Source organism: Oryctolagus cuniculus, chromosome X (genome assembly GCF_964237555.1).
Source record: "Oryctolagus cuniculus chromosome X, mOryCun1.1, whole genome shotgun sequence".
NCBI lineage: Eukaryota > Metazoa > Chordata > Mammalia > Lagomorpha > Leporidae > Oryctolagus > Oryctolagus cuniculus.
Genome location: NC_091453.1, coordinates 98,085,751 through 98,098,572, shown reverse-complemented (window position 1 = coordinate 98,098,572; position 12,822 = coordinate 98,085,751). Strand labels below are relative to the sequence as shown.

At 41.5% G+C, this 12,822-nt stretch overlaps 1 long non-coding RNA gene across 1 annotated transcript; it reads left to right on the top strand.

Annotated features, from left to right (window-relative positions):
- Positions 1-5,787: 5,787 nt before the first annotated feature.
- On the top strand, positions 5,788-12,095 carry LOC138847607 (uncharacterized). The gene is made up of 2 exons (XR_011385490.1): positions 5,788-5,931; positions 11,896-12,095. It is a non-coding gene; the product is annotated as an uncharacterized lncRNA (long non-coding RNA).
- Positions 12,096-12,822: the final 727 nt, after the last annotated feature.

Below are 12,822 nucleotides of genomic sequence, written 5' to 3'. Positions count from 1 at the left end.
GGGAGTTGGGGGTGAGGGGAGGTGGCCAAGAATAACTTGCTTTTTTCATAAGGCTGATCTCATGCATAAGGATCTAGGGTGTCAGGAAAATTCCCGCTGCTCTCCCCCACCCCCACACAAACACTTTAAGCCACCTACAATATTCCTTATTTGTGTCAATCCATGAGCTCCTTAAAGTGAGTTGAGGGGCCAGGCTCCTGCTTTACCACTCCCTGTCCCAAAGAGGATCTTGGACATAAAGAAGCCTTTTTCTAGCCCACATGTCAGAGTAGCCTCATCAGTCACTGCCCCTCATACACACACCCCTTGGAATCCTGGCCAAATTTCTGTAGTGGTTGGGATCTATATTTATCCCTTAACATCAGAGTAGGGAACAAGCCAGAACTTTGCAGTGTCAGTTTCCCAGACATATATAAGAGTCCTGAAGCCAATGTAGGATTCAACAAAAGAAAAATTAGTTGCAATGGTCATGAACATCATATAGCATTTTTAGTCAGTTTGGTCCACCTCACTGGAACCTGAGTGGCTAAAAGTCCTGTATGGAGTTTTTGATCATTCCTTTGCAAATCAACCTCCATTCTACCCATGTGTCTGGGAATATTGCTGATGCTAAGATTGTGAGCATGTTCATAAACAAGAAAGACTGCACAATAGCTTAGACAGGTAGCTTTAGTCATAACTCCAAGTCTAGGCTATTCTGATGAAAACGGCTTCAATTATGGTTAATTTTAAATAAGGGCTCCATTTACTAGAAGGTTTCTAATCAGGGCTCTTCTTTAACAGAATCTCTCCACAGCCTTCTTTGAAGAGAAAAAAGGCTACTTAAAAAAAGACAAACTCATTCCCTTTTTTGTATTTTAATAAAAGCAAAATATATCCAAGGGGATCACCTGGTCTCAGCAGATTTTGAGTTCTATTGCTTACACTTTCTCCACTTTTGCAAGATTCTTGATGTTAAATGTGAGAATCCTGATGCCCTTGGAAGCCTCAAATCCAAATGATAGGTTAAATGGTCTTCTCTTACCAGGTCAAAAAGAGAGTCATTTTAAGAATATTTCAAAAACCGCGAATAGGGAGAATAAAAAGCAGACTGGAGTGATATAACTTCAAATAACAGAATACTTCATTCTCCAAAATCTCTTGTTCCCTAGTATTGGTAATTGGCGGTTTGTTATATACATGTTACATTTGCAATGTGTTTCAAGTATAGTCCAGTCTACCTTCTGGAATGCCAGCTGTTGGGTAAAATAAAATAATCCCTTATGATGTAAAAAACAGACATTTTTGAGAGTTCACTCTCAAAAGATTATGGTTAAAAGAGAAACCATTCCTGCCAATTTTGAAAAAAAGGCAATATGTTTATCAGTGCAGCAGAATGGAGCCAGAAGTTGCTGATGGGGCTGCCAATGAAGCAGTAGCTACAAAAGGCAAGAGAGGGTGGAGAAAGGAGAGGCTTTGAGTATGACAGCATATTCAAAGCAAATTACCCAATTGTCTAAACCTATACACTCATTCTTTGGGCACAGATGTTAGCAGCTGCTTGTGGAAACTCCTTAGCTGATCCTCAGGGAGACTCTGGAAGATCATGAGCTGTGGAGCTTAAGAGTTGTTTGCCATTGAACTCACTTAGGCATTTTTGAGCATTTTTTACAACCCCACCTGTAGACTCTGAATGTATTGAGTATTAAAATTCCAGGCCAAGCTAGTGCCTGAGACAGCCCATAAATGTGGCCCAGAATACAGTATTCTTTTCAAAGTGCGTGGAAGAGGGAGAACTCACTTGAGCATCTGGGAAGGCTTCCCGGAGTAGGCGGAGTTTGGGCTGGAGCTCAAAAGGCAGTCCTTCAAGCTAAAACAGTTGCTGCCCAACTTTGATGATGCCAGTCTGATCCTTAGTGCCCAAAGTTCCCCTTCCTAAACAGCTAGCGTCTGAGTAGTGGCCAGCAGGCATAGCTAGCAGGCTCACTGGCTAAAGCCAGCGGGTTTCCTTGACCTCAGTGTTCCAAATAATGGCCCCAGATACCTACTTCACTGGGTTCCAGGAAGAACCCTTAGCACATCACATTCCTGAGCACAGTTTCCATCTGTCAAGTACAGTTGTACAGTGAGAGATGCTTTCATTTCGAGGGACTGAAGGCTATGTGTGTGTGACTGTATATGGCCGAACCCCTAGGGGAAAAAATGAAGGCCTGGGAAATTATATGGTCCATGTGGAGATTTAAGCCTATTTCCAGGGGCTAAAAGGCACTCATGAGTATAATGCAGGCAAGAAAAGTCGGTTCAAACAAACAACTAATTGGAATTAAGAGATGAAGTGTGCAGAGGCCCCTAATGAATGGATATGCTAATTGGTCTTCTTTGCTAGCCCCTTGGGCTTTGGCTGTGACATAGACTAGCCTATTAGATGCTTGCTCTGTAATAGCTGCTGAAAGCTGGGGCCCTTTATTGCCATGGTAACACTGATGTCTAGAGTCTAGCTGAGCCCTGGATCTCTTAATTTACTACTCAGGCGGCTACAATTCTTTAGGTTTTATTATTCTTCGTGCCCTGAGTGCCAGAGTGGCAGTGAATCATGCTTATTCATCCTCTGTACCACCCACAGTGTCTTTGAATAAGTCAGGGTGTCTCTTACTGTGTGTGATGAGCAGATTATTAAGTTAGAGGCTATTTCTGCCTTAGCTAGACTGGTGCCTCTCTGAAACCTAGTGCAATTTTCTGCTTACTTACCTGCTGCCTTAGATGGCTTTTGGCAAATATGGTGATGACACTGCAGTGGACCTGCAAAGGCTCAGCCTTCCAGAAGCCTCTGCTTGCATGATGGGAAGGGAAGCACAGCATAATATAGGTGAGGCAGCATTGACTTGGAGAATGAACCTTGGAAACACATGCCATCAAAATGGAGCAGTAGATGGGGGTGAAGAGTCATTTCAGAGAGAGTCATGGCTGGGCATAGTGATATTAGAATAGGATGAGGGGTTTAGGCTTGTGTGGAAAAGGACAAACCTTGTTCTGAGTCACTCCAAAGTAAAGAAGTAGCCTCTAAGGACTAGAAGGTACACAGGGACAAACTTCAGATTATTTTATAAGGCCTTTGTTTAAGAAGCTGATCAGAGAAACCAGTTGCCTCTGAAACTTAGTAAGCAATGTGTCGCTGGAGCTGCCCAAACTTTGCTAGCTCAGTAGAGATGCTCTAAGCAGCCACTGCCATGGGGTGAGAAGTAGGATAGAGCACTCTGCTAGATGACCTCCTAGCACTTTTCCAACCTTGAAATCTGTGTGTCTATATATGGTGCTGCTGTTCATTTTATCAGGACACATGCTAAATTTATATGATACTTTATATGCACATATGATTGATTCAATAGAACATATACTAAAATTGGGATGATACTGTATATGTGTGTGTCTCTGTCTCTAGTCATAAATGAAACATTGATATAGGTGCAGAGATGTTTTCTTGACATCTCTATTGCTAATAAATGGACAACCTGAAAGTAAATTGTATAATAAAGCCCTAAATTACAAATGACTATTATGAACATGAAAGAATGTTTGAGTTGTTGGGGTTTGTGTGTTTTTGTTTCTGTTTTGCTGTAGCATTTCACTCACTGGGCATTCTCATGGGAGAATTGGTAAACTACAGAGAAAACTGTGGGTCACACAAATATGGACCACGTTGAGAAAGCATTTTCCTGTTTACTGAAAATGGTGGGTGTGGAGTTGGGGTGAGAGGGCTTCTTAATCTAACTAGATTACAAAAGTCAGAGTCCTCCCCACCCCCTTACAGGTAGGACAGAGAGCTGTAAACCTAAGTACGGTTAATCAAGTGCAGCAAGAACAGAAGGGACTATTAGGCAAGATCAATCTTTTCCACCAAACTCTGCAAAGCTATTTATTATTAAGCGGTAGCATTCCCCCACAGTGAGGACAGTGATATTAATCCAAACTGAACTCACTCTGGATTCAGCAAGCACAAGTCAGAAATCACAGTGGTGTGGTGCTCAACTACCTTTTAAATCAAAGTCAGATTCATAAGCAAGATCTAAAGGTCTTTCCATCAACATCTTTGTTCACTTACTTGCTTGCTATAAGGCCACAAGAATGTCAATAGATTTCTCTGTTGTATCATCTCCCCACCTTGAAAGAAAATAAGTATGGTGTCCCTGCTTCTTCACTCTCAGTAATGCTGTGGGTCCATGGGTCTTCAGAATAAAATGAGACAATTCTGAAGACAAATAAAATTATTATTTATTAAGGATTATATAGCATAGTGTTTAAAAGTATAGGCTCTATAATTGAAACTAGGTTTAAATCTAGTTCCAAGTCTTTTAAAATTTTTAAGTTTATTTATTTTTATTTGAGAGGCAGACAGAGGGACATACACACACACAGAGAGAGAGAGAGAGAGAGAGAGAGAGAGAGAGAATGAGACAGACAGAAGACAGAAAGTGCTCTTATCTGCTGGTTCACCCCTCAAATGCTCTCAATGACTCCTAGCTTGGAACTCAATCTAGGTATCTCATGTGGGTGGTAGGGACCCAAAATTCTTGAGTCATCAACTTCTGCCTTCCAGAATGTGCATTGGCAGGAAGCTGTAATAGAGAACAAAGCTGGGTTTCAAACACAGGCACTCCAATATGGGATGTAGGCATCGTGACATCTTAACAGCTAGGCCAAACCCTCACCTCCTAGTTCCCAACTTTAATAGCTGTGTGACCTTGGGGAAGTTACTTCCCTCTCTGAGCCTCAGTTTCTCCATCTGGGAAATCATAGTATTGGTAAAAGGATCAAATAATTTAATTTATATAAAGTGCCTGGCCTAGTTCATTCAATAATATGTGTATAAAGTTAATAGAAAATAGATCTTAGTAAACAATAAGAATGGGAATAGGAGAGGGAAGAAGAAGAGGGGTGGGAGTGTAGGTGAGAAGGGGGTATGGTGGGAAGAATCACTATATTCCTAAAGTTGTATTTATGAAAAAAGTTACACATCCAAAAAAGTTAATTATTATTACTGTTATTATATGTTCTATTATATGTTCTATACAGATGTCGTTATTGAAGTAGCTCCCAGACATATGATTTTTTCAGGAGTTCTTTATTAAGAAAGTAATTGAATCAAGGGGTTCTAAAATCATTGGTGAAATTTTATAGAGGAGCAAGATGTTCATGCAGTCTTAAAGTATTAGTCCACAGATTACTTATTAATTTCAAAGGAAAAATGTACCTGAACAATGAAGAATTCTAGTAGACTTCACTTTAGCTAAATTATCAAATCTAGTAGCATTAATAACAAGGCAATGGACAAAGACTAATGAGTCTTCTGCTATGATACAGTGGGACTTCAATAGCATTACCTCTGTAGTATTCTTGCCAAAATGTTTAATCAGGGCCAACATTGTGGCATAGCAGGTAAAGCCACCACATGTGATACTAGCATCCCATATGGGTAGCAGTTCAAGTTGTGGGTACTCTACTTCCCATCCAGCTCAGTGCTAATGCATGTGGGAAAACAGCAGAGGATGGCCAAAGTCCTTAGGCCCATACTCCCATGTGGAAGACACAGAAGAAGCATCTAGCACCTGGCTCAGGTCTGGCCTAGCCCAGGCCAATGCGGCGATTTGGGGAGTGATCCAGCGGGTCAAAGATTTCTCTCTGTCTCTCCCTCTCTTTATTAAATTATGTTTAATAAGAAGAGACAACCAGATAAATCCAGATTGTATATTAACAAACTTGAACTTAACTCTTCAAAAATATCAATATCAAGCCACCATTGCTGTCCAGCAGGTTAAGCTGCTATTTGTGACTCTGGCATCCCGTATCAGAATGCCGGCTCAAGTCCCATGGGCTCCACTGCTCTACTTCTGGTCAAGATTCCTGCTAATGCATTTGGAAGAGCAGTGGAAGATGGCCAAATTTCAAATGCTATAGGTGAGTAAATACATATGTGTACCACATATATATGTTTGTGAGAGAAATCATGTGCTCAAATGTTGTGAAATTTCAATTTCTAGGTGAAGGGTATGCTGGTATTCTAAACAGTTTACTTTTAATTTTTAACATTTTTCCAAATAAAATGTTGGAGCAAAATATAAATCTTCCACTCCAGTTCCATCCCAAATGTGCCACCTCACATCCCCAGTATGCCCCTGCACTCCAGGTCTTATTTCCCTAATATCCCTCATTTCATAGCTTTAGGAGAGAGTTGGAGCTAAGGAAACATGCAGTCAGGGAAAGCTGCATGAAAGCAGCTACATCTGAGCTTGGCTTCTAGGGATGGATCAGGATTTTAGTAAATGGGGATGGAAAGGAAAACTGTCCAGAAAGAAGCAAAAACGTAAGTGAAGCTTGAATAATACAGAGCAGAGATTTTCACTTTCTGCGCAGTTATGTGAGTAGTTTAACTCTGTGAATTCCCTGATCCCAACTCCTAAATTCTGTTTCTGTAGGTCTAAAGTTGAAACCAGAAATGTGAAGGCTTAACAAGCACTAAAATGAATCTGATTCAGGGCTTCAATGACCACAGTTTTGGAAACACTGGCAAGAACAGCTGCCTTTTCTATATACACAGAGAACTGGCCCTGTTCCTCTTGTTCAGCTGTCTTTTCATAGGGGAGTTGTTACCAAAACTGACTTAAAGCGTCAGAGGGAAGTTCTGTGTACTAGACCTGTCAGTCATGATGTCTTCTATGTCTAATACTCTACTCACTTTCCCCTGATTAGGAAAGAAAATCCAGCTGTTTGTGGCTTGGGAGTGACCTTGACCATACTATGAATGAGCCCCATAGTTTGATGACAGATAAGGTAGCCTAGCACAAAAACCTCTGCCCAATAAGATTGATGGTACCAAGTTGGGAGACTTTGACTAGCATACTGTGGAACTGATTCTCCAGACTATGGAGAGAACTTTCCAGTTAGTGGCAAGAAGAGAATAAAGAGAGGAAAGCAGGGACATTATGCAAGAGGAAAGGAACAAATTGCTGATATCTGGACCTGCTTGTGCTTTTCTGGGTCATATGTTTTCTTACCATAATATTTCTTTGCTTGGAGTATCTTAAATGGACCTCTGTTATCCATGATAAAAGGATTAAATTAATGCACCTCTATGGAGTCCCCAGTTCTTAAAGAACTCCTAAAGCCTTCATGACAAAAACAAGTATCTCTAAGGCATGTTGCTGCTCACCTGAGGTGCTGGCAGGCCATAAGTAATATCATTGTTTCCTTATCTCTCTTTTTAAAAGATTTATTTATTTATTTGAAAGGCAGAGTTACAGAGAGGCAGGGGCAGAGGGAGAGGGAGAGAGAGGGGGAGAGAGAGGGGGAGAGAGAGAGAGAGAGAGAGAGAGGTCTCTCCAATTGGCTGCAACAGCCACAGCTTCGCTGATTGGAAGCCAGGAGCCAGGAGATTCTTCTGGGTCTCCCACGCGAGTGCAGTGCCCCAAGCTCTGGGCCATCTTCCACTGTTTTCTCAGGCCATAGCAGAGAGCTGGATCGGAAGTGGAGCAGCTGGGACTCGAACCGGAGCCCATATGGGATGCCAGCACTGCAGGTGGTGGCTTTACTTGCTAGGCCACAGTGCCGGGCCCTCCTTATCTCTTGCCTCTACATGCACACATAAGGCAAGATAAGAAACTCTGAGTCCTCTTCCTCAGAACTTTCTCTACATTGTAGATGCCCGTGCCCTGGGTATGTCTCTTTGCTACCTCCAGTCTTCCTTGCTTGATTCAGTCTGGTGGAAACCTCAATTTGTGTAGTTCCTTTCTGAACATTTCTGTTTCTGTTATGTCTGGCTCCAATCCAAACAGAGTCAAGATTAGTTAATCAGTGTTCAGAAGTGAAGAAGTTAAACAACCATCTTCTACTCAGATAGAAGCAACAGCTACTGGAGGGGTTTAGGGAGAGAATAGCAGAGACTGTGGGGAGGTCTCAGTCCCTGTGTCTTGGTACTACATCAGTCCTTAAGCCACCCAAATGATCCCTCCATCCTGCCTTTGTGGAAGGAAACATGGCCCAAGCGTTAACTTTGCCCTGCTTTTTGGTCTGGGCTTTTGGAAAAGATGACCGGAATCTGTCAAAATACAAGAATCCACATCCTAATGTTACTACTGCTTTAACTCCTTGAAACTAGGGCACTATCCTCTGAACTGGTTAAGTATCCAGGATAGGGACAGGAATTGTAGGCCCCATAACAGCTATAAATGCACCATGTAATGTTGGATTAGTTAGTCACTTAATCTCTTTGGACTTCAGTATCCTCAAAGGGCTATTGTGAGGATGGCATGCGGTCATTTTGATGAAAGTACCAGAGAAGTTATCAGGCCTTCTGGTAGAGCAATATCTGGGGACAAAATAAATGGGAATGGATCTTCTCCACATTCTCCTGTTTCTCTTCTCCCCAATCCTGTGCTGACAACTGTTTCTCTAGCATTAGTGAGAAGAGAGAATGACTAACACCCAATATTTTTGAAGATAAAGAGAATTTATGGATTATTATCCATAAAGGACCAAATTAATAAAAAGGATACTTGGGACCACTGAGATTAGAAATGTCTACCAAAACTGCTTCATACAATTAATTTGATTGTTAGAAATACACATGGAATATGTGATCTTGAGATCCTACCATTGTGCTCCCCCTGAACTGCCACCCAAATGACCCAGCAGAGATACACGAGGTGTTATGTCTTTTAAAGTAGTATTTACTAAGTATCCCCTGAAGAGCTAAAACTGTTTGTTATTTGTGAAGTTTCTAAGGTGTTCCAGTGTTCCCTCTTGGAATTTTCATTCAATAATATGAATTTGTATGACAGAATCCTGACCATTTCAAGAACTATAGCCCTGGGGAAAACAGCATGACTAAGGAAATAGGATGATAAATTAAGGAATTCCATTAACCTAAGAGTCAGTGGGAAAGACAATCAGAATCTTTTTAAACTTTTATTTTCTGTTTAATGAGACACTCAAATCACCCAACTTGAAAAGTTAAGGTCAGGTCCAGTGACACAGAGCTATGGAAGAAGTGCAGGGAGGAATGACATAATATGATGTAGTAACCACCCTTGAACACAACTCAAGAAGCCATGCTGGAAAAAGAGAGGGTTCTGGGGGCCCATGCTCTGGCGTAGCAGGTAAAGCTGCCGCCTCCAGTGCCAGCATCCCATATGGGCACTGGTTCGAGTACCAGCTGCTCCAATTCTGATCCAGCTCTCTGCTGTGGCCTGGGAAAGCAGTAGAAGATGGCCTAAGTCCTCGGGCTCCTGCACCCATGTAGGACACCTGGAAGAAACTCCTGGCTCCTGGCTTCGGATTGGTGCAGCTCTCGCTGTTGCAGCCATCTGGGAAGTGAACCAGCAGATGGAAGACCTCTCTCTCTCTCTCTCTCTTTCTGCCTCTCCTCTCTCTGAGTAACTCTGACTTTCAGATAAATAAATAAATAAATAAATAAATCTTAAAAAAAAAGAGTGGGTTCTGGAATCAGACATGAATGCACTTCCCAGTTCTGATACTTTTCACCTATGTGACTGTCCAGACTTGTGAAGACTGAGATTTTACCTTACTTGCATGCTAATGAGTTAGCCTGCTACATTTTCACAGATGCTGACAGGAAACATGAGACCCCTAGGTCAGAGATAAGGAACTTCTCACAGCAATAGTGTTAGCCACAATATAAGCACTTTTGTCAGTCTTTCTTGCCCCTTTAGTCCTATAAGAGCTACCCGAGGAGGGTCCGGTGATAACTGCACATGCTATGGGTTGTGTTACAGGAGAGTAGCACTGAGTATAATAAACCTGAGCCTTCTATGAAGGCAGTAAGACATTCTATCTTCCAAAGCTGTTAACTATACACATATGCATGAAAAGGTAGTCTGGAAAAATGTCAGTCAGTACTTCTACTCACAAGATATGCAGAAACATGAGAGACCAGTGAGAGATTATCGTACAATAGTGATCATGGGAAGGTTATCTAACCTTCTTGAATCTCAATTTTTTTCATCTGTAAAATGTGTATGATAATAGTACCTACTTTTAGGGTTGTGAAGATTAAACAGTATACCTGTTAAAACACTAGGCAGGGGCCGGTGCTGTGGTGCAGCGGGTTAAAGCCCTGACCTGAAGCGCTGGCATCCCATATGGGCGCCGATTCTAGTCCTGGCTGCTCCTCTTCCAATCTAGCTCTCTGCTATGGCCTGGGAAAGCAGTAGAAGATGGCCCAAATCCTTGGGTCCCCGCACCCATGTGGGAGACCCAGAAGAAGCTCCTGGCTCCTGGCTTTGGATTAGCGCAGCTCTGGCTGTTGCGGCCATCTGGGGAGTGAACCAGAGGATGGAAGATCTCTCTCTCTCTCTGTAATTCTGTCTTTCAAATAAATAAATAAATCTTAAAAAAAAACCCACTAGACACTTGTAGAATACTCAATGTTAGTTTAATTCCTTACATTCTCACTTTCTAACTACAATTACCAAAAGTTCCTAGTATTTTATGCTTTCTTTTCTGTTCCTGTAGTCATTCCCTGTCTCCCAATGAGGACCTCAGTTTATTTCTCAACAACTTCACTTACTATTTGCTAGTTTCCATACACATTCTGTCAGGATTTTAATCTCCATTCATTCGGTCATTCATATAACATAAAGTTCTATAAACTTATAATGTGTCAGATTCTGTGCTAGATGCTGGGGTACAACAGAGAATTAAAAAAACATTGTCACTTTTCTCATGGAATTTTCTCTTTAGTTGGGGAGAGAGACACTAAAGAAATAATCACAAACAATCATCCATCATCGAAAAAACATTACATCTGGCAGAGAGGACTATCCTCATTTTGCTCATTTGTTGTGTACTTCCCCACTGAGAGACACTGTCCACATAGGATCACATCTCTTACCACTTTTTCCTTCATGGAGTCAAACGTCACTCCTAAGCCCTAACTAGGTGAAAGGTCAATCTTAACTTGTGAGAATGCTAGGATATTAGAATACTGTCCAAGGACTGGAGTCCTGTTACTTTCTGAGACAGAAAGCAAAACAGGTGATAGAAGGGAGGATCAGAAAAAATATGGCTTCTTGAATCTGCTGGTCAAAGAAGACATCCCAGTTGGCATTAGCAAAACCATTGTTTAAGTGAAAATATAGGGGCCGGTGTTGTGGCATAGTGGGGTAAGCTGCCACCTGCAGCATCAGCATCCCATATGGGCACCAATTCGAGTCCTGGCTTCTCTACTTCTGATCCAGCTCCCATCTGGGGAGTGAACCATTGGACGGGACGGAAGACCTCTCCCTCTGCCTCTCCTCTCTCTGTGTAACTCTGACTTTCAAATAAAATAAATAAATCTTTAAAAAAAAGAAAACAATTCTGTTTGTCTTCACACTTTTTTAAAAGATTTTTTGATTATTTATTTGAAAGTCAGAGTTACACAGAGAGAGGGAGAGAGAGAGAGGTCTTTCATCTGATGGTTCACTTGCCAATTGGCCACAATGGCCGGAGCTGTGCCGATCCGAAGCCAGGAGCCAGGAGTCAGGAGCTTCTTTTGGGTCTCTGACATGGGTGCAGGGGCCCAAGGACTTGGAACATCTTCTACTGCTTTCCCAGGATATAGCAGAGAGCTGGATTGGAAGTGGAGCAGCCAGGTCTCCAGCTGGCGCCCATATGGGATGCCAATGCCTCAGGCCAGGGCGTTAACCCACTGAGCCACAGCTCCCGCCCCTGGTCTTCACTCTTAAAAGAACCTACACAATGTCCTCTCATTTTTCACCATTAATTAACTATGCAAAATCTTCCTTCCCTTTCTTAAAGTTCAGCCTCGCCTCTAACATATAAATAAAAGATCATGTACTCTAAATTAGTGAGCTGTGTTGCCCTTTCTCCTCCTAAAAGAATTATTTTTTTCCTCTCCATTAGGATTATAAGAACCTTGGATTATAAGAACCTTAGGATTATAAGAACCTAAAACATGACAACAGGTCTGATCTGATTTCATCATCATTTAAAAATCATCTATTATTTTTCACTTTATGTTTCTGTGTGGGAGCAAACTGTTGAAATCTTTACTTAATGTATGCTAAACTGATCTTCTGTATATAAAGAGAATCGAAAATGAATCCTCATGTGAATGGAAGGGGAGAGGGAGTGGGAAAGGGGAGGGTTGCGGGTGGGAGGGACGTTATGGGGGGGAAGCCATTGTAATCCATAAGCCGTACTTTGGAAATTTATATTCATTAAATAAAAGTTAAAAAAAAAGAACCTTGAAGAAAAGGCCTGTACCTTACACTTCTATTGTTCAGTGATACAAACAATCTGTTCTTTAAAAAAATAACTATCTAAAAAAAGGAATGATGCCATGGAAGGCCATGGTGTTTACAAGCAGATTCATATTTATTTTATTTATAAAAATTTTCAAACTTCTTTGATCATTCACCCTTATGGTATCAACAGAAACATCTTTTTTCCTATGTAATTTGTTAGCCCAAACAGATTGGTTATCTTAGCTTCACAGATAGAAAGTCAGGTGTTAGTTTGAGCCAATCACATGCTAGTACAGTACTGCTAGGAATAGAAGCAAAGAAACATTATCCTTAATTCTCACTATAGTCATTAGCTTGTCCTCTTTCTCTAATCCCTTTGATCATCAGTCAGGAACATTTCCAAGCACAGTGCAAAAGCTTCTGCCACTGTTCCTCCTTGGGACAAGGGGCAGAGGGTAATTAACTTCTAGAGAAGTGTAAGGAAGGAGCTTGTTACTTCTTTGCTATTTTATTGTATTGGGGTCAAGAGGAGAAACTTCAGAGAGAGCACAATTGGAAAGATCTTTCAAATATGGCCACAAGG